The sequence below is a fragment of the Erinaceus europaeus genome, chromosome 11, assembly GCF_950295315.1.
Source record: "Erinaceus europaeus chromosome 11, mEriEur2.1, whole genome shotgun sequence".
In the NCBI taxonomy this organism is placed as follows: Eukaryota; Metazoa; Chordata; class Mammalia; order Eulipotyphla; family Erinaceidae; genus Erinaceus; species Erinaceus europaeus.
In genome coordinates, this window is record NC_080172.1 from 51,944,863 (window position 1) to 51,967,731 (window position 22,869).

General features: G+C 40.0%; 1 long non-coding RNA gene across 2 annotated transcripts in view; it reads right to left on the reverse strand.

Moving 5' to 3' along the window:
• Positions 1–14,842: 14,842 nt before the first annotated feature.
• The window catches only part of LOC132541357 (uncharacterized), a 62,143-nt gene continuing 54,116 nt past the window's right edge, over positions 14,843–22,869 (reverse strand). Inside the window, exons 1-2 of one of the 2 annotated variants that reach the window (XR_009552560.1) lie at positions 16,779–16,914; positions 14,843–15,423 (exon numbers count right to left, since the gene is read on the reverse strand). This is a non-coding gene — a long non-coding RNA (uncharacterized LOC132541357). Of the gene's footprint in view, positions 15,424–16,778; positions 16,915–22,869 lie in introns of those variants that run through there. The other variant, XR_009552561.1, reaches the window with a different exon arrangement.

Sequence of the window (22,869 nt, forward strand, 5' to 3'; positions counted from 1 at the left end):
AGAATCTCATCCAGATCATTGTGCTGAACGTGACTGCATGATGTCAATGATTGGATTTTAACTCAGCAAGAAGATTTTCCTTAAACAAATGGTTGGTTTTCTAGTCTTCTATGTCAAGCATTGTCAGTGTATATTGTCAGGGACATTGGCCTGACCAACATCATCCCATACTCCCCTTCCCAAAGATAACCACTATAGTTCTCACATATCTTACAATTCGCTTGCTTCTGGTTTTTGTTCGTTTTAAGTTCACGTCTATCACCTCTCTAGATTCCACGTATGAGTGAAACCATCAGGTAGTTTGTCTTTTATCTCTTATTTCACTAAGCATATCACCTCTAGTTCCCTCCTTTTTGTCCTAAAGGACACAATATCATCTTTTTTTGATTGCAGAGTAAGTACTTCATGGAATATTTATCCTATTACTTATTTAGCCAGTCATCTGTTGATGTGCATTTAGCTCACCCTCTATCTTAAAAATTGTTCCAATGGGGAGTTGGGCGGTAATGCAGTGGGTTAAGCACAGGAGGCACGAAGTGCAAGGACCTGCAGGCATGAAGATCCCAGTTTGAGACCCCAGCTCCCCACTTGCAGGGGTGTAGCTTCACAAGCAGTAAGGAAGGTCTGCAGGTGTCTATCTTTCTCTCCCCCCTCTGTCTTCCCCTCCTCGCTCCATTTCTCTCTGTCCTATCTAATAACATCAACAATAACAACAATAATAACTTAAACAACAATAAAAAATAAAGGCAACAAAAGGATAATAAATAAATATAAAAAATTAATAAAAAAGTACCCTTCCAACTAGTAGTGGGGGAGTCATGTAGCAGTCAGATTTCAGTGATAACTCTGGCAGCATAGTAAAGATAATACAGACTATACATACATTTTGACCAAGAAATTCTATTTCAGGTGTTTTATCATATGATTATAAATAAAAATGTGAAAATCCAGACATTACACTATAAAATCTATAAGAAAAGTTAAAAGAAAATAACAATAAATTGTGATTTAAACAAAGAAATAAACATATTAATTACTTTTTTTGCTGCTAGAAACTGTTATATAAGGAAGAATTTTCCAAATGGTATTCACAAATTTGTATACTTGAGACTAATACAACACTAAGAAACATTTTTTATATATTTTTTATATATAAAAAATGTTTTTCAATTTTTTTCATTAACATTGTCATGTGAAAAAACCATGCTAACTGTTTATCTTTGTTTCTTCATTCAGCTTGGCCCAAAGAGGAAATGTGTGTTATCTATAAGAGGGGTACAATTCCATACAATTTCCACCACTAACGTTTCACATCCCACCCCTTCCATTGGAAGCTTCCCTATTCTTTATCCTTCTGGGAGTATGGATCAAAAATCTTAATGGGGTGCAGAGAGTGGGAGATCTGGCAGTCTGGCTTCCATAATTGCTTCTCCGCTGGATGTGGTCATTGACATGTCAATCCATACAGTACAGTTGTGGACACATAGATACAAGCTCTTCTTTCCTCACTATAGGCCTACTCTGTGGTACCATGCATGCTCCAGATTTCCCTATGAGAGAGAACTAATGGACACTTATCCCAGCTAAGACCACCTAACTGCTGACTTTTTTCAACAACCTTTTCCTCCTCTTCTTCTTTCCTCATTCTTTTTCTGTATTCTCCGCATAATATCAATCGTTATAATAATATAGTAACTGATAATTTTATGGATACAAGTATGACTTTGATATTAATGTGAGAGTGAAGGAAAATTATTATCCTCTCACACTTAGTCTTTTGCTGTAAGGATATTTCCCATCTCCTGCCTTAAAAAAATCAGTTATATTTGGGTATATTTTACAGATTAATTTGTGAGATGTGTAAAGTGTACACTGTAGCTAATTTGGTCTACATCTACATTGTGAGAAGCCCTACACCCCCATCTAGTTACTTAACATAACCATTACTTCACATATCTCTGTCTCTTTTGGTGAGAACATTTAATTCCTATACTCAGCAAATTCTGATTCACTTTATAGCACTATTAGCCATATCCCTCATGGTTCACATTAGATCAAAATTTACTCATCTTCTAGCTGAAAATGCATACCTTTTATTTTAAATCAAGTTCTCCATATTTCTACTTTCTAGCCCCTGAGAACCATTTTCTGTTTCTGTGAGTTTGACTTTTTTTTATTTACTCATTCTTAACAGAGTTGTATCATTAAGAAGCCACATGCTAATTAGATCTAGAAATCAAAAATTGGAGTAGTATACTTTGTATCTGCTTATTGAAACAATTCTGAGAAAGTTCTTAAATTTAGTTACCTCATTTGTGAAACAGTATTGTTGAGTGATAGGAGGTACCTGGAGGGTGCCACTCAGGAAATGGAAGTGGTGATCGGTGTGGCTTGGAAAGGTGAAGGTAGGGCTTGGGTGTAACAAGCCAGTCCTGTTGGAATGTCTGCTCTCTCTGCCTAGGTCACCATGTTAAGAGCTCTACTCTCTGTTATTCTCTCTCTCCCTATGTGGGCCTCCTATCAAGATGTGAGTAGAGGGTCTCTCTCTCTCTCTCTCTCATTCTCCCTCTCTCTCTTAGCCTAATATGTAAATGTTCTCAATTTTACTGAATAAAGTTTAAAATTCCTGAAAATCATATTGTCTCCTCAACTCATTGTTGATATAATAAGTGACAGACTTTAAAAAAATTAATATTTATTTTCCCTTTTGTTGCCCTTGTTGTTTTTTATTGTTGTAATTATTATTGATGTCGTCATTGTTAGATAGGACAGAGAGAAATGGAGAGAGGAGGGGAAGACAGAAGGGGGAGAGAAAGACACCTGCAGACCTGCTTTACCACCTGTGAAGCGACTCCCCTGCAAGTGGGGAGCTGGGGGTTCTAACCGGATTTCTTACGCAGGTCCTTGCTCCGGTCCTTGCGCTTGGCACCAGGTGCGCTTAACCCGCTGCACTACTGCCTGACTCCGGGTGACAGACTTTTTAAATGTTGGGGAAACAAGCTATGGTCCAGTCCACATTCCCCCAGTACAATTTTCCGTTTTATAGGAATCTGAGTGTCAAAGAGATAGGTAATAAACTATATGACTCTGAGTTGTCCTTATTAGTCTCAAAAAAGTTACTGAGTGAGAATTTGTTTTGACTGTCTGTATAAGTACCGCGCACTAACCGATTGCACCACTGGAGCTCTTGTTTTGAAAGTCTGTGAGCCTGTGTTTTCTCTGTCCTGCTGATAGCTCAAAGGAATATCATGGCATTAGTCAAAAACTCGCATATGGACAAGGTCCAGTTTAATCTTCCAATTTCTCTTCCTGGCTCAGGGTCACATCAGAAGCAGTAGCCCCCAGAGAACTGACTGTTCCCCGTTCCACAGTAGCTGGAACTCTGGCCACCATCAGTTACAGACCAGCCCATTATTGATGATAAGAAAGTCTTACCGATTAAAACCAAATCAAGAAAGCCAATGATACCCTGTAAAGGTTGGGAGCCATTTTCAGATCCACTCTCCCTGTCTGTCTTTCCTTCCATTTTTTCTTTCCCTAGGAACTGCCATTCCCTCAGATAGACCTCCTATCAAGTTACATGGTAACAAGTCAGATGCTTCACTGTTAGTCAACCAGGATATGCATCCCAGGTCTCTGCTGTTCCTAGGCATATGTAAATACCCATTTTTGTATTGTATATTGGATTAGTGACTATCTTTCTCCTAATAATTTTCTTCCCTGAAATGGAGAGATGCAAATTCAATTTTTTTTAAATTTATTTTTCTTTTTTATTATCTTTTTTATTTCTTTATTGGGGAATTAATGTCTTACATTCGACAGTAAATACAATAGTTTGTACATGCATAACATTACCCAGTTTTCATATAAAAATACAACCCCCACTAGGCCCTCTCTCATCCTTTTTGGACATGTATTCTCTCTCCCACCCACCCCAGAGTCTTTTACTTTGGTGCAATACGCCAATTCCAGTTCAGGTTCTACTTGTGTTTTCTCTTCTGATCTTGTTTTTCAACTTCTGCCTGAGAGTGAGATCATTCCATAGTCATCCTTCTGTTTGTGACTTAGTTCACTTAACATGAAGCAAATTCAAATCTTGCCCCCTTCTCTCTTTCCTGCTCTGTTACAGTAGTTGTAGTAGCAGTTTAGCATCTTGTCAGAATCCTGGTAGTAACAGCTTTAGTAACAGTAACAGCAGTACTTATAAAATAGCCATAAAACAAAAGACCATTTATGGAGAACATGAAAAACTTTGGATATTATTATGAATAAATTCAGGTATTTCTAGACAGATATATATATTAAAATTCTAAGATTTGGCTTTATGAAGTTGATTTAATCAATGTGGCAGAATCATCAGCTAGGATGGTTTATAAATGAAGTTGGAAACCATTTCTGTTGAGCCTTTAATACAGTATATAACAGGTATTTGCCTTATTTTATTTATTTATCTATTTATTTATTTACCCTTTGTTGGGGGATTAATGATTTATAATAAACAGTAAAATACAGTAGTTTATACATGTGTAACATTTCCCAGTTTTCAACAAAATTCAATGCCCACTAGGTCGGCTTCTGCCATCATGTTCCAGGACCTGAACCTTCCCCCCCACCTACAGCTTACTCAGGACCCAGACAACATAAGTGAAACCAGCATGGCGAGATGGAAGCATGTCATTCTCACTCACCCTTGACAATCTCCATTAAGGCCAGAGTATCCCTCTTTCCCCAGGTACCAACAGCAGACAACAGAGCAAAGAACACAATGGCAGCCTAAGAAGAAGAAGTGAGGATTTATTTATTTACTTATTTCAAAACTGTTTTTATTTTTCTGCTTCCAGGGTTATCACTGAGGCTCAGTGCTGGCACTATTAATCCACCACTCCTGTAGGCCATTTTTGTTTGTTTGTTTTGTTGGATAGAACAGTGATAAATTCAGAGAAGATAGGGAGATGGAGTGGGGGGGGATAGACATCTGCAGACCTGCTTTACCACTTGTGAAGCAACCCCCCCACTGCATGTGGGGAACCTGAGGCTTGAACCAGGATCCTTGCATGGGCCATTGCACTTCATACTATGTGTGTTTAACCTGGCATGCCACTGCCCTACCCCCATTTATTCTAAAACTTTTTATATTATTTTTATTTATTTATTGGATAAAAACAGTCAGAAATCAAGAGAGAAGTGGGTGATGGAGAGGGAGAGAGACAGAGAGACACCTGTAACATTGCTTCACCACTTGCAAAGCTTTCCCCCTGCAGGCAGGCACCTGTGCTCAAACCCTGGTCTTTGCGCATTGTGTGACATGTGCAATCTACCAGGTTCACCACCACCTGGTCCCTAGAAGAAAAGTTTTTACAGGCAAGTGCACAGCTGAATTCCTTGTTCTACTGATTGATTTACATCACTAGTCAGAACCACACTTTCATACACAAGAACTCTAGTCAATGATAGTAGCAGCTGTGAGAATGGTTGAAAAAGTTGGCCTCCTGACCAGTGGGCAGTGGCTCAGGAGAGGAACTGAGTTCCTGACTCCAAGAAGAACTGATGTTTTCACAGGGTCAGAGTCTCTTCTGAGTTATATAAAGCCCCAGGGACAGTGGAGGCAACAGGTGATGTCTTGGGCAGGTGGAGGCCACTTTGTACACTTCTTGGCTCCAGATGTCTTTCAGCAGCAGCCTCCAGAGGACTGAGTGCTTCCCCTTCCACAGCGGCTGGATCCCCCCCTCAGAAGCTGGAACCCCCTGAGGAATGGCTACAGCACTAGAGCTCTGCCTATGGTGATGGGATCTGTGAGGCCTGTGGTGGCTCAGGAAGCAGTCCCCACCCCCAGAGATGCAGCAGGAGGACACTGGGGGACACTTGGGAGGACACTTTGGGGAGCACTTGGAGGGTCTGACATTTGGGAGGGCACTTGGGGGTGCACTTGGGAGGGGCTGGCACTGCTGCTGGCTCTGCTGGCAGGACATGCTAGTGGGTGGTACTCAGGAGCTGAGGAGAGAAGACAAGAGTGAGAAGTAACACATGAGACCCCTGCTCTTTCATGTTCTTCAGTTAAATCTTAGAAACAGTCTCCCCTTCTTTCTCTGCTCTGACTATATTCCATCCTCTAGCAGCATCTCCCTGGAACCTGGGCCTGTCTTTGTGGGTCAGTAGGACTTCATTACCGAAAGTGTTAAACTAAGGCCAAACTCTTACTGAACACTTGCAGAGCCTACAGCCTTACTGGTAGAGGTGGACCTGGTCTAACCAGCTCTTCAAGTGCAAAAGTGTTCCATTTGCAGTTCATCTGATGGAATATTATGTCCTGAAGTAAAGGTACACTAGTCACTATCTCTGGCTAGCATTACCAGTCAGACTGTATTCTGTAATGTCAACATTGCAAAAGCTTTTGGCAGTGAGCTCACCTGCTTAGAGAATAGTGTACAAACTTCTCACTTACTGTAGACCTGGGACTTGAAGCCTGGTCTGTTCTCTCAGCCCCAGCACAGGTGTCTACCCTTACCTCCTCCGACTGTGGGTGACAGATGAGCCTAGGTTCACTGAATGTCACTCACATGGGAGTTTCTACATCTTTATACATAGATTCATTGATCAGTGCAGTAGAGCCTTGGGTTTCCTGTCAGAATCTGCTCCCCTCTATAGGGAGAGGTGGGTTGTGCTTTCCGAGGCTATCTCCTACTGAAGCCTGGCATGGTGGGGTTCTCTGTGCCTCAGTGTCTCTGTACTCAGAGGCCACTTTCACTGCCATCAGTTCACATGTAACCCTGGTGATACTATCACTTGCTTCCCTCCCTATGTCCCACTCTGGTTCAGACCCCTCCCTCCATTTTCCAAGCCTTCCAGATGTGACCCCTGACTTTCAGTCCCAAGGTCCTTTTCGATTGCCCTCCTGATTTGGCTTGAGCTCCCTTGTTGGATTCCTCCCTTCTGAGGACACTCACCTGGGCACAGGCTTCTCAGGGCTCAGCAGTTCAGGCAGCAGTGTATGCAGAGCACTTCCCATAGGCCCATTTTATACTGCCTTGGGGTCTGCACTGTGTGAGCCAGGGCCTGGTCATGAGCAGCCAGCCTCATCCGCATGCTCCTGTGACAGGGGTGACTGGCAGCTCCTCCTTATTCACTCTCCTGGGCCAGAACAGATGTGCTCATTTTCCAGTAGAGTTGATCAGCCATGGGGATGGTGTGGAAAAAAATTCTACCATCATTCCCCACCTTGTTTCCCTTCTAGGTGTCTGCCTCATGGTCACTCATCTCCTCTCCCCAAAGTTTCTGTCATGATTCCCCCAAAGGTTAATTGAATGGGTACATACAGACTAGGCTATCTATCTTTACATATTCTGCCATGTTTCATTTCCACAACCAACCCTGCTCCAATATCTAATATATCTTCTAATGTGTGTGGTTTCAGTTTTGGAATCCTGGCATCATCTTCATCTATACTTGCTCCCTTCTTTAAATGTTCTTTTGTGCATTTTGTGTCATCTGCGTAGCCACTATCTTAGTATCCACATTCTGAGCACAGCATGCTATTGCTATCCTGCATTCCTGATGGGCATGCAAAGTGCTGTCACTGTCGTTTATTATATGTGTATTACAGCTGTGGACTTTTTTGTACATGTCTGCTTGCAGGGATGTGGAAGATCCACTTGGAGTGAACTTTCCAAAACTGTGACTGTTGAATTTTAGATGATGCTCATCTCTTTTTATAATTTATTTTATTTTTATTATTTTTTACTTTTATTAATGATTTATTATTGCTTTGCAAAATTATGAGATAACACGGGTATAATTCCACACCATTCCCACCAACACAAGTTTGGGGTGAAATTCCACACACTTCCCACCACCAGAGTTCTATATCCCATCCCCTCTATTAGAAGCTTTCCTATTCTTTATCTCTCTGGGAGCATGGACCCAGGGTAATTATGGGATGCAGAAGGTGGGAGGTCTGGTTTCTGTAATTGCTTCTCCAATGGACATGGGCATTGACAGGTTGATCCATACTCCCAGCTGTCCCCATCTTTCCCTACTGGGGCAGGGCTCTGGAGAAGTAGGGTTCCCGGGTACATTGGTGAGATGGTTTGTCTGAACGAGTTAGGTTGACGTCATGGTAGCATCTGAAACTTGGTGTTTGGAATATGTATTCCTTTGCTTCCTCCTTTCTTATGGAACTTGGTTCAGTAGTTCTTGTAAGGTGGGGTTGACTGTGACAAATTCCTTTAGTTCATAAATATTTGAGAAAACCTTTATTTCACCCTCATATTTGAAGACTAATTTTGCAAGATACAGTATTTATGTATGAAATCCCCTCTCCCTTAGAACTTCAATATGCCATTTCACTCTCTCATTGCCTCTAGAGTTTGTAAAGAGAAATCTGATGAAACTCTTATAATTCTGCCTTTCTTTCCTTTCCCTAGCAGCCAGCACAATATTTTCCTTGTCGTTGACTTTTTGATAGTTTTACAATAATTTGCCTAGGCATTAGTCTTTTTGTATTTATAAATCTGGGTGATCTGCCTCTTGAATGAGAATGATCTGAGGGTTTCCTAATAAGAGGAAGTTTTCAGCTAAAATTGCTCTGAAAATGGACTTTTAGCCTCCTTGTCCTCCTCTTCAGATACACCATCACTCTTATATTTGATCTTTTGATGGAGTCAGAAATTTCACTGAGAGTTTCTTCAGTCTTTCTGAACCATTTCTCTCCTTCATCTTTGAGAAAGAGTGGGCTGGCCATATCTTCTAGATTGGAGATTATTTCTTCTGAATGTGTGGATCCACTGCCTAAGCTTTCTACCTGGTCATGGATTGCAGTTAGAGTGTCTGTTATTCCCTGGATTTCTGACTGAAGTTCTTCTTTCGAGATTTGAAGATTCTTCCTTAACTCTGTTATAAGTTCCTCTCGTGTGTTTTAATTCCATAGTAACATGCTCTTTTAATATTTGCTTAAATTCTTGGGGATTCCTCACAATGAGCTCTGTGTAGTCTGTCTCTTGGTCTCTCTAAATCTGTAATTCCATGGATTTCCTCTGTTTCATTTCTGTCTGGCTGATACAGCATAGTTGGCTGTTTAGTTCTGCTTCTCTACTTGCACATTTTTTGTGCTGGTTATTGATGGCCAGCAGGTGGTGCTATTGTCATCTCTAGGTTTCTCTTGCTTGTATGATCTGAGGCAACGGGGATGGGATGGAGGGTTGTTTTGCGTTGTCTTGTGGTCACAAGTGTCCTTCCTGTTCTATGTTGTGTCCCTGCCTTAAATTCAGAAGGCTAAAGTCTCCCTGAATCAAAGACCAAAGAGGTTTTAAGCCCCTGTCTCTTTTCTTCCGGCACCTGGAACAACGTTACTTGCTTGTTCTGCTTAAAATGAAATCACCAAAATGGCACAGCTCAGCTCCTGCGCCGCCCAGAGCTCTGATCTGACTTTGCTGTACTTCACGCTGAGCCTGTGACCCTTTTCGCTCCAACTGCAAATTACCACCCACCTGAGGCTGCAGAACTTTCAGCTGTAGATTGTGACTTCAGTTGGGTATCCTGTTGTATTTATTTGTTGTTTTGGGAGGAGAGGTGATTTGGTCTCAGTTATTCCGTGACCATGCCTCCTGGAAGTCTTTTTTTTTTTATAATTTAAAAAATTCATTATCTTTATTTATTTATTGGATAGACACAGCTAGAAATGTAGAGGAGGGGGTAGGGGATAGAGTGGGTGAGAGACAGGGACTCACCTGCAGCCCTGCAAAGCTTTCCCCCTTCAGGTAGGGACCAGGGCCTTGAACCTAGGTCCTTGTGCACTGTAATGTGTGTGCTTAACCAGGTGTGCCAAAGCCTTGCCCATATATGTTTTTTTTTTTTTAATGGAGACAGTGAGGTAGCAGGAGAGTGAGAGAGAACAAAACACTTCAGTGTAGTGGTGACCAGGTTCAAACCTGGGTTGTGCACATGTCAAAGTAGCACACTATCCAAGTGAGCTATTTTGCCAGAGTAATAAAATGTTGACTTTTTTTTTTTTTTATCATTGGCCTTGTTGATTTCTGTTTCCCTTAAGGCCTACAAGAATAACTCCTTCTATACTTGTTCTACCTAAGTAGTTGTTGTCTTATGCCTGTGAACTGGTATACTTTGTGGTTTCAATGTATGTTGTCTGCTTAATAATGAACAAGGGCATCTTTTCTATGTATTAATTGTCATTTTGCTTTCTTCTATGAATTGTCTGTTACTTAAATATATAATTTCCTCCTTTGTGTTTACTTCTTTTTTTGAGTTCTGTAAGTCTGCTTTACATGAGAGGTCACGAGTGCAGTATTATAGAATTGTTGTCAATGGGTGGTAGGTTTATAGCATAGTGGTTATGCAAAGACAGCAGTGCTCTGGTAAAAAAAAAAAAAAAAGGTAAGAATTAGTTGTCAATATGATTCTTCTATACCTGCCCCTGATTATTTTCTCATTTGCTTTATAATGAGGTCCTTATTTGACGAAGTGTTTTAACTTTTTAACATAGATTATTTTCTTTTATTAATTTAAGGAGAATAATAGAATCAGAGCATCACTCTGGTTCATATGGTGCTGGGGATCTGTCAGGCTTGAGACCTTCCACGTTCAAACCCTGTGGCTTTACCCTACCACTTACCACCATTACATTGCTATAACATCATACTGTTTGCATTTTTAATAAAATATAAAGAAATGTCAATAATCTATAAACTCAGGCGTGTGTTCTATTGTTGGTTTGTTTTTTTTTTCTTTTTAGGTCATAAGCATTTAGTTCTCTTAAAACAATCCAGGTATTACTCATCCCATAAAGAATTGCTATACCTTTGCGGGGCAGGGGAGACAGCATAATGTTTATGACCTTTGCAGGGCAGGGGAGACAGCATAATGTTTATGCATAAGGCTTCAGATAGCTCAGCCTGATGCAGCACCGGTCTACATGCCTCAGATCCCAGAACCTCAGTGCCCAGCACCATGTTATGCTGAAGCTAATCAGTATTCTGGTTTCGCCCTCCCTTCTCCCTCTCATAACAAACACATGAAATATATTTTAATAAATAAATCTCTGCTCCTTTTTGTTTTTTTGACAGAGTTTAAAATATTTATTGAATTATGTAAGGTAACCTCTCATCCTCCTTAAAAGATTATGCTAGACAAGAGGAACATCCTGCTAAGTGCACCAACTGCCAAGTACGAGGACTCAAGTATGAGCTCCCTGTTCTGACCTGAAGGGGGTCACTTCACAAACGGTGAAGTAGGTCTGCAGGTGTCTTTTTCTCCCGCTCTGTTTTTCTCACTCTCCTATCCATTTTTCTCTGTCCTATTAAAAATTAGAAAGAAAAAAAATGGCCTTAGGGAGCAGTGAACTCATAGTGCCCATACTGCAGCCTAGCAATAATCCTGGTGGCAGAAAAAAAAAAGAGATTATACTAGAGGGACTGGGTGTTGATGCACCTGGCTGAGTGCACGTGTCACAACGTGCAAGGACCCAGGTCGAGCCCCCCATCCCACCTAGAGGGGGAAAGCTTCACAAGTGGTGAAGCAGTGCTGCAGGTGTCTCTCCATCTCTCTATCCCACCCTTCTCTCTCAATTTCTGGCTGTCTCTATCCAATAAATAAATAAATATAATAAAAAATTTAAAAGGAATATACTAGACAACACGTCTGAAAGGTCATAGTCATTTTGTGTGTACATTTTTGGCTATTTGCACAGACATGATATAAAAGATTTCAAAAATGTGTCAGCAGTTTCTACTCTTATTCTTGTGTGTAAGCTTTGCCTATTTGCTCACAGATAGTATTTACTTTGCATACAATTATAATAACTGCTTACTATTAATTTTAATTCTATTGCTGAGCTGACTATTTTGTTTTTCTTCCTGTAGTTATTCTTTACCTTGCTTTTAAATAATGTTTTCTACCTTGCATGTTTTATGAAATTATCTGGTTAAATTTAGAAAATATTCTTTGCCATACTGAATATATTTTTCCAACAACTTGTAAACAGCTATATTATACTATTTTAGAGTATTGTTTTATTACCATCAGTGTAAATTGAGGCTTTTAGTGAAAGCAAACAAATTAAGAATGCCTCCTGTGTGTATTTTTATCAAAAGAGCACAAAGTAAAAACCATTGAGTCTAAAAGATCTCTCACCAGTTGTCTTCAGTTTTCCTTCTATCTTTTGATCACACAAATTATGCTCAATTGTCAATGCACATCTTTCCTATTAAAATGGCCATCAAGCCTCTGAGATGGAAATCCAGTCCTCAGGAGGTTGCATTATGATGGCCTCTGTCAAATGCAGTGTAGTTTGGGGTGCCACCCTCCTTTCAGAAGAGTCAAAGTTGAAATAGCTGCTGAGTCTCCTAATCCATGGAAGGGATAAGCTGGGTTCCTGATTCAGAAGTAGCTGTGTGAGCCAAATAATTCCTCGCAGGACCACATTCTCATTAAGCACACTCTTTGAAACCACATGAGCCATAGTCATGAAATATAATGGCTGGATTGTACAGGATGAGAAGACTAGTGCACAGTAGTGCAAGAAACTCAAGATTAAAGGCTAGTACACTGTGTGATACATCAGAAGGAAACCTGAATCATAATCAAAGTAGGATCTATTAGCAGTGATTTGATTATTAAATTCATTTCCCATAAACATGCAGCTCTTACTAGCTGATGATGAGGATATAGAAATATAAGATCCAAGGAAAGTTTATTACTAGTACATTTGAGAGAAAAGAGTCATAAAGAATGTCACAGCTTTAACAGAATTAAGAAGAACTTAGTTCGTGGAATAAAGCCTGGACATTTCACAGGCCCAGAGTCAAAAATGGAGTCTTGAAAAATGGACCATCTTATCTATGAAAGAACATTTCCAATGGCCTGTAGGTAGGCCTGTATAGCACAAGATTATGTTGCATGAGTCTCAATCATCTACCAGTAGGGGATGAAGGCAAGTGGGCCCAAGGAGATCTCCCAAATGAAGTTGCTGCTTCTCCTCCTCCTTATTCCTCTTCTTTTCCATCCAGGCTTATCACTGGATCTAGGTGCAGGCAATAAAGTATCTACTGCTCCAGGCAGCCATTTTTTTCCATTTTATTGGATGAGACAGAGAGAAATTGAGAGAGGGGGACAGATAGAGAGGGAGAGAGAAAGATAGACATCTGCCTACCTGCTTCACTGCTTGTGAAACTTCCCCCTGCAGGTGGAGAGTGGGGGCTAGAATCTGGGTTGTTGCAGGGGCCTTTGTGCTTAGTACTCTGTGCACTTAACCAGGTGTGCTACTTCCCACCCCCCACCTCCCTGCAATGAAATTTCTTTAAGTTTTTGGGAAGTTATACCTGTGAGGGATTGAAACTCAGTGAGGAAGAATGGAAAGCCATTTTTGGGGCATTATTCCAGCTCTCCCCTGCTCTATTGCTTAACCTGTGTTATATTTACATAATCATTGTTTGAGCTTAATCAATAAAACAAGAGAATATATATATATATATATACATATGACCCAATATATATATATATATATATATATATATATATATATATACATATGACCCAATGTTTAATTCTGTAAATTTCACATATGAGTGATACCATCCTGTAGCTGTCTTTATCCCCTTACTTACTTCACTAAGCATAATTTTCCCCAATTCTATCCATTTTATCTCAAAGGACACAATATCATCTTTTTTTTTTTTTTTTGGTGATTAGTAGATTAGTTCTACGTTGATTATATGTTCCATAACTTTTTTAATCTAGTCATCTATTGAAGGACATTTTGGTTACTTCCATATTTTACAGCTTTGAACACACACACACACACACACACACACACACACACACACACACATATATATATATATATATATATATATATATATATTCTCTTGTTTTATTGATTAAGCTCATTCTCACAGGTGTGAGGTGGAATATCAGTGTTGTTTGAATTAGCATTTTTCTGATGTTGAGTGAATTAGAACATTTTTACACTGTGGGCCATGTGTATCTCTTCTTTAGAGAACTGTCTAGTCATATCTTATACCCACTTTTTAATTGGGTGTTTTTATTTCTTTTCTGCTGAGCTGTAGGAGTTCATTATAGATGTTTGATGTCAACCACATGTCTGCAGTATAGTATGCATACCTGGTAGTTTACTTCATATGACCATAGAAATATTTCAGATGCATTTGCAAAATGACCCTGAAGACAGAACACTAGATACAATGAGGGTCAGTTCTAAGTGATTCATAATTTTGATGAGGTGGAGACATGGTAAAATTCTTAGGGATGAGAGAAAAGCAAGAATCTCTAGTAGGATAAATGGGGCAGCAGGGGCTGCCATGAGCCACACAGCTTCATGTGCTGACCCTCCACAGGATGTCGCTCATCACACACCACCCTTCTACACAGGATCCTATGGTGTGACATTTAAAGCTCTGCCACCACAGTCCACTTGGCCAACTGACTCCTCTAAACCTCTGTCAACAAGGGGACTCCAGGCAAAGCCTTCATCCTGGCAGAGGGAGGGACATAGGGGAAGCTTTATGAAAGGGCAAGAAATGCTTCAGGTGTTTCTCCTTCTATCTATTCCTCTCTCACTATCTTACCTTTATAGAGAAAAGAAGAGAAGAGAAGAAAAGAGAAGAAGAGAGGAGAGAATAGAGGAGAAATGAATTCCAGGAAAAATGAAAGCATGCAGACAGTGAGCCCCAGAAATAACAAGTGCTGTCTGATAAAGTATATGACATGATGTCTGATAACTAAAGTTAGCGGACCTCTGTTGTATATATTTTGATTCTAATGACTCAGGAGACATTCCAGCACTTTTTCCTTCAGAAAAGAAATAAATCAAGACTATGGGGGCCACAAAACTTTATTGATTCACTTCAGGAGGCCATAGTCTCCAGGAATGCCCATTTCAGGCAGCAGACCATGCCAGACTTGGGAAGAGTATTCCAGGAGTGAAGACTCTCCAGCACAGAATCTGCATCCATTGAAGATTCTCAGCAGCAGAACAGGTGGAGAAAGATGCAGTTCTTCCTTATGTGTTTCTAAGTCCTTATTCTTGTCAAGAGTGCCCTTCAGCAGCAGCCTCCAGAGGACTGAGTGCTCCCTCCTCCACAGCAGCTGGATCCCCCTCCACAGCTGCTGGAGCCCCCTCCACAGCTGCTGGAGCCCCCTGAGGAATGGCTGCAGCAGCCAGAGCTCTGCCTGTGGCGGTGGGACCTGCAGGGCCTGTGGTGGCTCAGGCAGCAGCCCCCACCCCCAGAGCTGCAGCAGCCCCCACCCCCAGAGCTGCAGCAGCCCCCACCCCCAGAGCTGCAGCAGGAGGACACTGGAGGACACTTAGGGGGACACTTCGGGGAGCATTTGGGAGGGGGCTGGCACTGCTTCTGGCTCTGCTGGCAGGACATGCTGGTGGGTGGCCTTCAGGACCTGAAGAGAGAAGACAGACTGAGGACCAGCATGCAAAGGTTTCATTAATGTCCTTTAACTATCATTTCTTTTTCAATTTTGTTTATGATGCCATAAAACAATTATACTTAAAATATTTTGCCAAATGTTTTCCAACTATTCTTTTTGAACCTAGGGTGTTTTCAAACAATAGACAGAGATTATCTTATTTTGTCAAAGCAAGATACAGAGAAGATCATATAATCCAAACCAGCCTGGATCTAGGTGCTTTTAAGGGAGAGTGAAATTTGCATTTTACAAAGTTGGACTCAAAATCTGACAGGGTTTCTGACTGATGCTCTGGGCTTTCTCTATCAAATATTTTTAAAAACTAACAATGGATAGGGGTGATAACATAAATTTTATGCAAAGTGTCTTTCATTCCTGAGGCTCTGAAGTCCCAGGTTCAAATTGCAGTACCATCATAAGCCAGAGCTGAACAATGCTGTGGTAAAATAATAATAATAGTAATAGTAATAAAAATGATGATGATGACTAAAAAGTCACAACTATATTTTAATTTTCATTAATATAATTTATTTACAATATACAAATTTACATATTATATATTGAAAAGCACATTAAATTCTGCATTTGAATTGGTACATTTTCCAAGAATTTTCTGAGTATTTCAAGAGTTCTGCAAATGTCCAGTCTACAAGCCAGATTAAATTGTAATATTTTTTATTAAGAAAGAAATTGGAAGGGCGTAGACAGTGGCACACCAGGTTGAGTTTGCAGGTTACCATGTACATTACCATGTACAAGGATTCAAACCTGCTCCCTATCTACAAGAGGGATATTTCAGAGCTCTGCTGCATGCCTGCAGGTATCTGTCTTTATCTCTCCTTCTCTATCTCCCCTACCTATCTCAGTTTTTATTTTTCCTATAAAATAAAATGGAAACAGATAACAAACAAAAAATGAAAAATTGTTCACTAGGACTGATGGATGTGATAACACTGGTAGTAATACAAAGAGAGAGAGAGAGAGAGAAAGGAAGAAAGAAAGAACCTGGTGGTAATACAAAGAAAGAGAGAGAGAGAGAGAGAGAGAGAGAGAGAGAGAGAGGAAGAAAGAACTTGTGATTCCTTTAGAAAAATTTCAGTTGCATTATGTGTAGACAGGTATCATCTCATAATTATACCTGGGCTAGCAAGCTGTAATGAGAATGTTTTGCAATGGAAATATCCCCATGTTTATAATGGTGTTAGCCCAACTCCCCCTGCCCCAACACCTTCTTGTCCCTCACTACCCCCAATGTCCACAATGGGCTGCCCTGCCACTCTGGACTGAGCTCCATCTGCAGGAGCCCTGCTCCCCTTCCCAGGACTCACCAGTTACAAGCAGCTCAGGTCTCAGCACCTCAGGACAGAAGTGGATGAGGATGGAGAGCCTCTGGCCACAGGTCCTTTTATGCTGCCCTTGGCTCTGCCCCTGTGTGTGAGACAGGGCCTGAGCATGAGAGGTCCAACCTCACCTCCTGCCACCCACATGATCTTATGACAGTGATGACCTGCAGCTCCACCCCACCTGCCTCCAGGAAGCTCAGCATCCAATGGGGATATGACCACTTAGAAATGAGGATGCCAGGAATTCCTGCTATCAGCTCCCATCTTGGCACACTGAGCTGTTCTGTGCTTTCTGTTTTTGGTCTTTGAGCTTGGCCTTCAAACTTCCCTTCTTTACCTGCACTGTCAATTCTCCAGAGCATCTCATTAAAAGAAAGAGATGTACGTGCTTCCATGTTGTCTCTCTTGTGTCCAAGTCACTTTAGCTTGGAGGTTGAGTCCATCTGTGGATATACAGGAATGTCCATGTATTTCTTTTCTTATTTATTTAGCTTCCAGGGTTATCACTGGGGCTTGGTGCCTGCACTATGAATCCACTGCTTCAGGCAGGCATTTATTCCATTTTACTGGAGAAAACAGAAAGAAATCGAGAGAGGATTAGAAGAGAGAAATACACCTGCAGACCTGCTTCACTACTTCTGAAGCCTACCCCTTGCAGGTGGGAAGCATGGATTCCTTACATGACTTCTTGCATTTCGTACTAAGTCTGCTTAAACATGTGCATCACTTCCCAGTCCCCTCCAAGTCTTTTTTTCCAAGCATGATTTCTGTATTGGGGCATGTTTTGTGAGCTCAAATACTAGAGCAGTTCTGCCCTTAGAATGTCTATACCACAGAGAAGCGACTTAAAAGTTAAGTTTGTGGCACTGGAGCTGACATCTTAACGGTGAATTCTAGTTTTGGCTCGATTTTGATAAATAAATGCATGCAATTTATTCAATTTATCTGCCTCTGTTGCCTTACCTATGAAACACTTATTTTAATAGCCTCCACTTGAAGAATTTATAGCATTAAATGAGATGACATACTGAAATCTCATAAATCACTGTCTCCTACATTTCTTGCACACCACAGGGGATCATCCTTAGGATCATCAATTGTCTTAATCACCTTTTAGCTGATTCCTGTGATGATCAAGGGAATGCTTTTCCTAGGGAGGGAGACACTGATTGCATAGGACCACAGAGTACTTTGCACCAGTCCTGGATAACCAGTCCTGGAGCATGTGGACTTACATAGTAAGGCCACATTACGTATCAGAGTTCTCACCCAGGATTGCTGGGTATGACTCTTGTCTTCCAGGCTGTTGCAAAAGGCATATGCAGCAGGAAGTGGTGAGGATATCAGTTCCCTGGCTCATAGGGGCAGGTCTCACTCAGGAGACAACAAAGGTTCTGAGGGTCACTGATCTGAGGCATCATGTGGCCCATGTCTCCTGTCATGTAATAGCTACTCTATTACAGAAGAAAATATCAAAATTTCTTTCTTTCTTTCTTTCTTTCTTTCTTTCTTTCTTTCTTTCTTTCTTTCTTTTTCTCTAGATTTATTGCTGTGGCTCAGTGCTAGCCCTAAAAATCCACTGCTCCTTGAGGCCACTTTTTGTTGTTGTTGTTGGAACTGAAAAAAAAATTGAGAGAGGAGGGAAAGACAGAGTTGGAGAGATAAAGACAGACACCTGCAGATCTGCTTCACTGCTTGTGAAGTTACCCCCCTGCAGCCAGGAAGCTGGGGGCTGAACCAGGATTCCTGTACAGGTCCTTGCACTTGTAATTTCTGTGCTAAACCTGGTGGTACCACTGCCCGGCCCCCAATATCAGAAAATTTAATTAAAAAATAAAAGTGTTCAATAGCCAAAAAATATGAAAGTGCTAGAAGTAAGTATCTCAAAAATAGGTCTGTAGGATTTTAATATTCTATTGAAAAGCATTCAAGTATAACATAGTTAACGGAGACATAGATCCTACCCTTGAGTGGAAAGAGATTTCTCTTCACTCTGGGTCAACTCATGGATTGTATGTTAATGCCTATAAAATCAAATGCATTCTATAGCTTGTTTTTATTTTGTTTCACTTTATTTACCAGAATAATACTCAAGGTCTGGTTTATTATGGTACCAGAGTAATACTCAAGGTCTGATTTATGATTGGAAGTGGGAGCTATGATGCTTCAAGCCTGAATGTGTATTTTGTGTATTTTATAGTGATGGTGCTATTTCCCTCTTTCCTGGCTCTGTAACTTAACATGAAGCACCAAGAACAGAGCCCAGACAGTATGTCCATGACAAAGAACATAACAAGGGTATCAAATGACTCTAAGTCTCTGAAGCAGGAACAAACAGAAGTTACTCAAAGATTCAAGTCTGGGTTTCTGAGAAGACTGGTGTGGGCTAACACTGACCTAGACAGCCTGAAGATTGATTATCTGGGGTGAAGCAATGACCACTGAGTTTCTTGTCTTTTATTAGTTAGTTATAAGATCCATCCAAAGAATTCCAAAACAGCTTAAATTAACAAAACAGCAGAACAACTTGTTTGGGGGCAGTGAGGCTGGGGGTGTGGTGAGGCAGTGAACAGTATCTAAGAGGATCAAATGTACTAGGAAAATCTGCATATGACAGTGGTATAGTCTTTCCTAGACTTTTTTTTTTCAAGATCTCCTAAGTAGCACCCTAAGGGAATCTCAGCAGATCTGTGGCTGCAGTGTTTAGCAAGCCAGTACTCCCTCACTCAAAGCAGGTATCAAGTTGGTTGTGGCCTGTTAATGTGGCAGCCTTTGACACCTATGAAGGTTTGCAAACCTACAGATCATTTTTAGCCATGCAGAATACTAAGACTATTGTTTGTATAAGCCTGTGGCAATTATAAGCCTGGCATGCTGAGATATATTCCCTGGAAGTTCCTGTATTATGTGAACTTGACATTCAAACTATGGCTATTTCTAGTTACAACAATGTATTGCAACTAGGAAATTTCAGACACACCTATCACCTTTTGACATGTGTCAGAGGTAGGATTAATAAAAGTAGGGTGCGAGTGAAGCCGTAGTGCAGCAGGTTAAGCGCACGTGGTACCAAGTGCAATGACTGGCAGAAGGTTGGAGCCCCTGGCTCCCCACCTGAAGGGAGTCGCTTCAAAGGCAGTGAAGCAGGTCTGCAGGTGTCTAACTTTCTCTCCCCCTCTCTGTCTTCCCCTCCTCTCTCAATTTACCTCTTTCCTATCTAACAATGATGACATCAGTAACAACAATAACTACAACAATAAAATAAAACAAGGACAACAAAAGGGAAAATAAATAAATATTAAAAAAAGAAAAGAAAAAAAGAAAAGTGGGGTAAGCTTGAACAATTTGATAAATGGTATTTTGTCAACTGCTTATCCATTGGGCAATAAGATATATCTGTACCTCACACCATATCCACAGTTTCTTTCCCCAAGTGGAAAACAATAGTAAACATCTATTAAACATTTTCAGAAAAGGCTAGTGTATAACAAACTTACAGACATTTGGGGAGAAACAATTTCCTAGATAACAGATATGCTTGCACAACAGAGGCAAAGAAAATGCTAAAAACTTTGGTCTCATTTATATTGAAATTAACTTTTTGTTTCACTATGTTTCCAATGTGGGCTGTGTGTTTGGCCATGTGTACACCCTACATAGTGAGCTCTATGTCTAGTTTTGTGTTTTAAATTTAAGGAGTTATTGAAAGCCCAGGAAATGACACAGTGGATAAGGTGTTGGACTATTAAGCATGAGGTACATTATATATTTTAATATTTAAATAATTGTTTAGGCTCTATATATTTACCAGTATACTATTAATATTACAATATATAAAAATACTATTATTATTTTTTTATATTGGTGCATCTGAGTTCGGACATATACATTTATAATGGTTTTACCTTCTTGTTGGATTAATCCAATGAACATTATTTAGTGTCCCTCTCTGTCTCTACTTTTTTTTACATAAAAGTCTATTTATCTGAGAACAGAATAGCTATTCCTGCCTCTTTCCTCCCTGAATTATTAGCTTAAAACATCTTGTTCCAGCCTCTAACAGTAAGCTTTCATTTGTTGTTTCTTTGCATGTGTGTTTTCCTGAATACATATAATGTGTAGATCCTGTTCTTTAATCCATTTAACTATTCTGAGTCTTTTGACAGGTGGATTTAGCCCATTCACATTCAGGGTGATAATTAATATATACAGTTTACTTACATCCATTGTGATTTTTGTTTTGAGTTTCTTTTAAATTGTTTATTCCTGCCCATTTATTTCTATCTGTCATTTTGTGTGGAAAAATTTCTCTGATAAGTTCCTCACTAGTTTCTATTGTACTATCTGTAAATATATGTTCCTTGCTTTGTATTGTGATTATCATAAGTTTAATAATCAACATAGTGTACCTAAAAAAAGTCTTTTTTAAGTTGGTCCTGATTAACAATTGATATAATCACTTTGTCTATTAATTCCCCCCTTTCCTATTTTATTGTTCTTTCCTTTTTAATTGTATGTTACTTCTAATCTACTGCAGTTCACTTTGCTTAGAATATGTATTCCTTTCCTTTATTTTTTCTTGTGGGACTCTTTTCAGTAATTCTTGTTAGGTTGGGGTGATGTGGGAGCAAGTCTGTTTGGCGAGGGTTTAAAACAATCAAAGTTTACTACATGATGGTACTGAACACTATGTTTTTGATACAGCAAGATAGGCAATAACTGGCAGAGATATAGGTTATTAATTATGGCCATAGAGGAGAGTCTTTACTGGATAGCTCAGTTAAATTCCCAGAAGCAACCATGCAAGCACAGCAAGTGCTCAGGAAAGCCAGTATCCATGGGAGCTGGGGAAAAGAAAGAGGCCAGACTTCTGGCTGCCTGAAGTTTATATAGTTTGGTTTACATAAATCTTTCAGCCTGATGTCATCTATATACTAAATGTCCAAATTCCTATTGTGAGCCAGCATGCAGTATCAACATATATGAAGGATAATTTTGTAGAATACAAGATCTGTGACTGTAGTTCTCTCTTTTTGTACTTTGAATGTGTCATTCCACTCCCCTCTTGCCTCTAGGCTTTGTGAAGAGAAGTCTTATGAAAACCTGATAATTTTACCTTTGTATGTAAAGTCTTTCCTTAGCAGGCTGAAATTTTATTTCTCTGTCATTGAGTTTTGATAGTTTTACAATGATGTGCCTTGGTGTTGGTCATTTTGCATTCATCTATCTGAGTTCACACTCTGCCTCTTGAATGAATATGTTCTGAGGATTGCCTAAGTGAAGACACATCTCAGCTAAAATTATGCTGAATATGGTCTCTGTTCCTTTCACCCTGTCCTCTTCCTTAGAAATTTCTATAACTCTTATATTTGACCTCTTGGTGGAGCCTTCAATTTCATAGAAACTCACTTCATTCTTCCTAAACCATTCCTCACCTTTAAATTGAAAGAGTGGAGTATCTGTATGTTATAGATTAGATATTCTTTCTTCTGCGTGGGTGAGTATAGTTCCTAAGTCTTTTACCTCAGCTTGTACTGAAGTCAAAGTGTCTTTCACTCCTTGAAATTCTGTTTAATTCTTTTCTTTCATGCTTCCTAACTGCTTAGTTAACTACAATTGAAGTTCTTCATTCATGTTTTCTAGTTTCTTAGAGAACTCTGGTTCAAGTTCTTCTTTCATGTGTTACAGTTTCTTAGAGAACTTTTTTCATAGATCTTTTATGTTGTCTTATTCACTAGTGAGATCTGCTTTCAACTCTTGAATATGCTTTTACATACATTCAGATTCTTGGAGAGTCCTCATAATGAACTTTCTGTAGTCTTTCTTTAATAGTACCTGTAAGTCTGTATTTTCTTGGAATCCTTCTGTTTCATTTTCATCTGTCTGATTTCGCATGTTTGATAGTTTGTTCTGCAGTATTTCTGGTTACACACTTATTGTGCTGGTTGTTGTTGGCCAGCAGTTGGTGCTACTGTTGTGGTCTCCAGGCTTAACTTTTTTTTTTTTAATATGTTGCGGTGGAGAGCTGGTGGATGGGGTTATAAATTTTTTTTTTCTCGAGCTGTTTGTGCTCCAT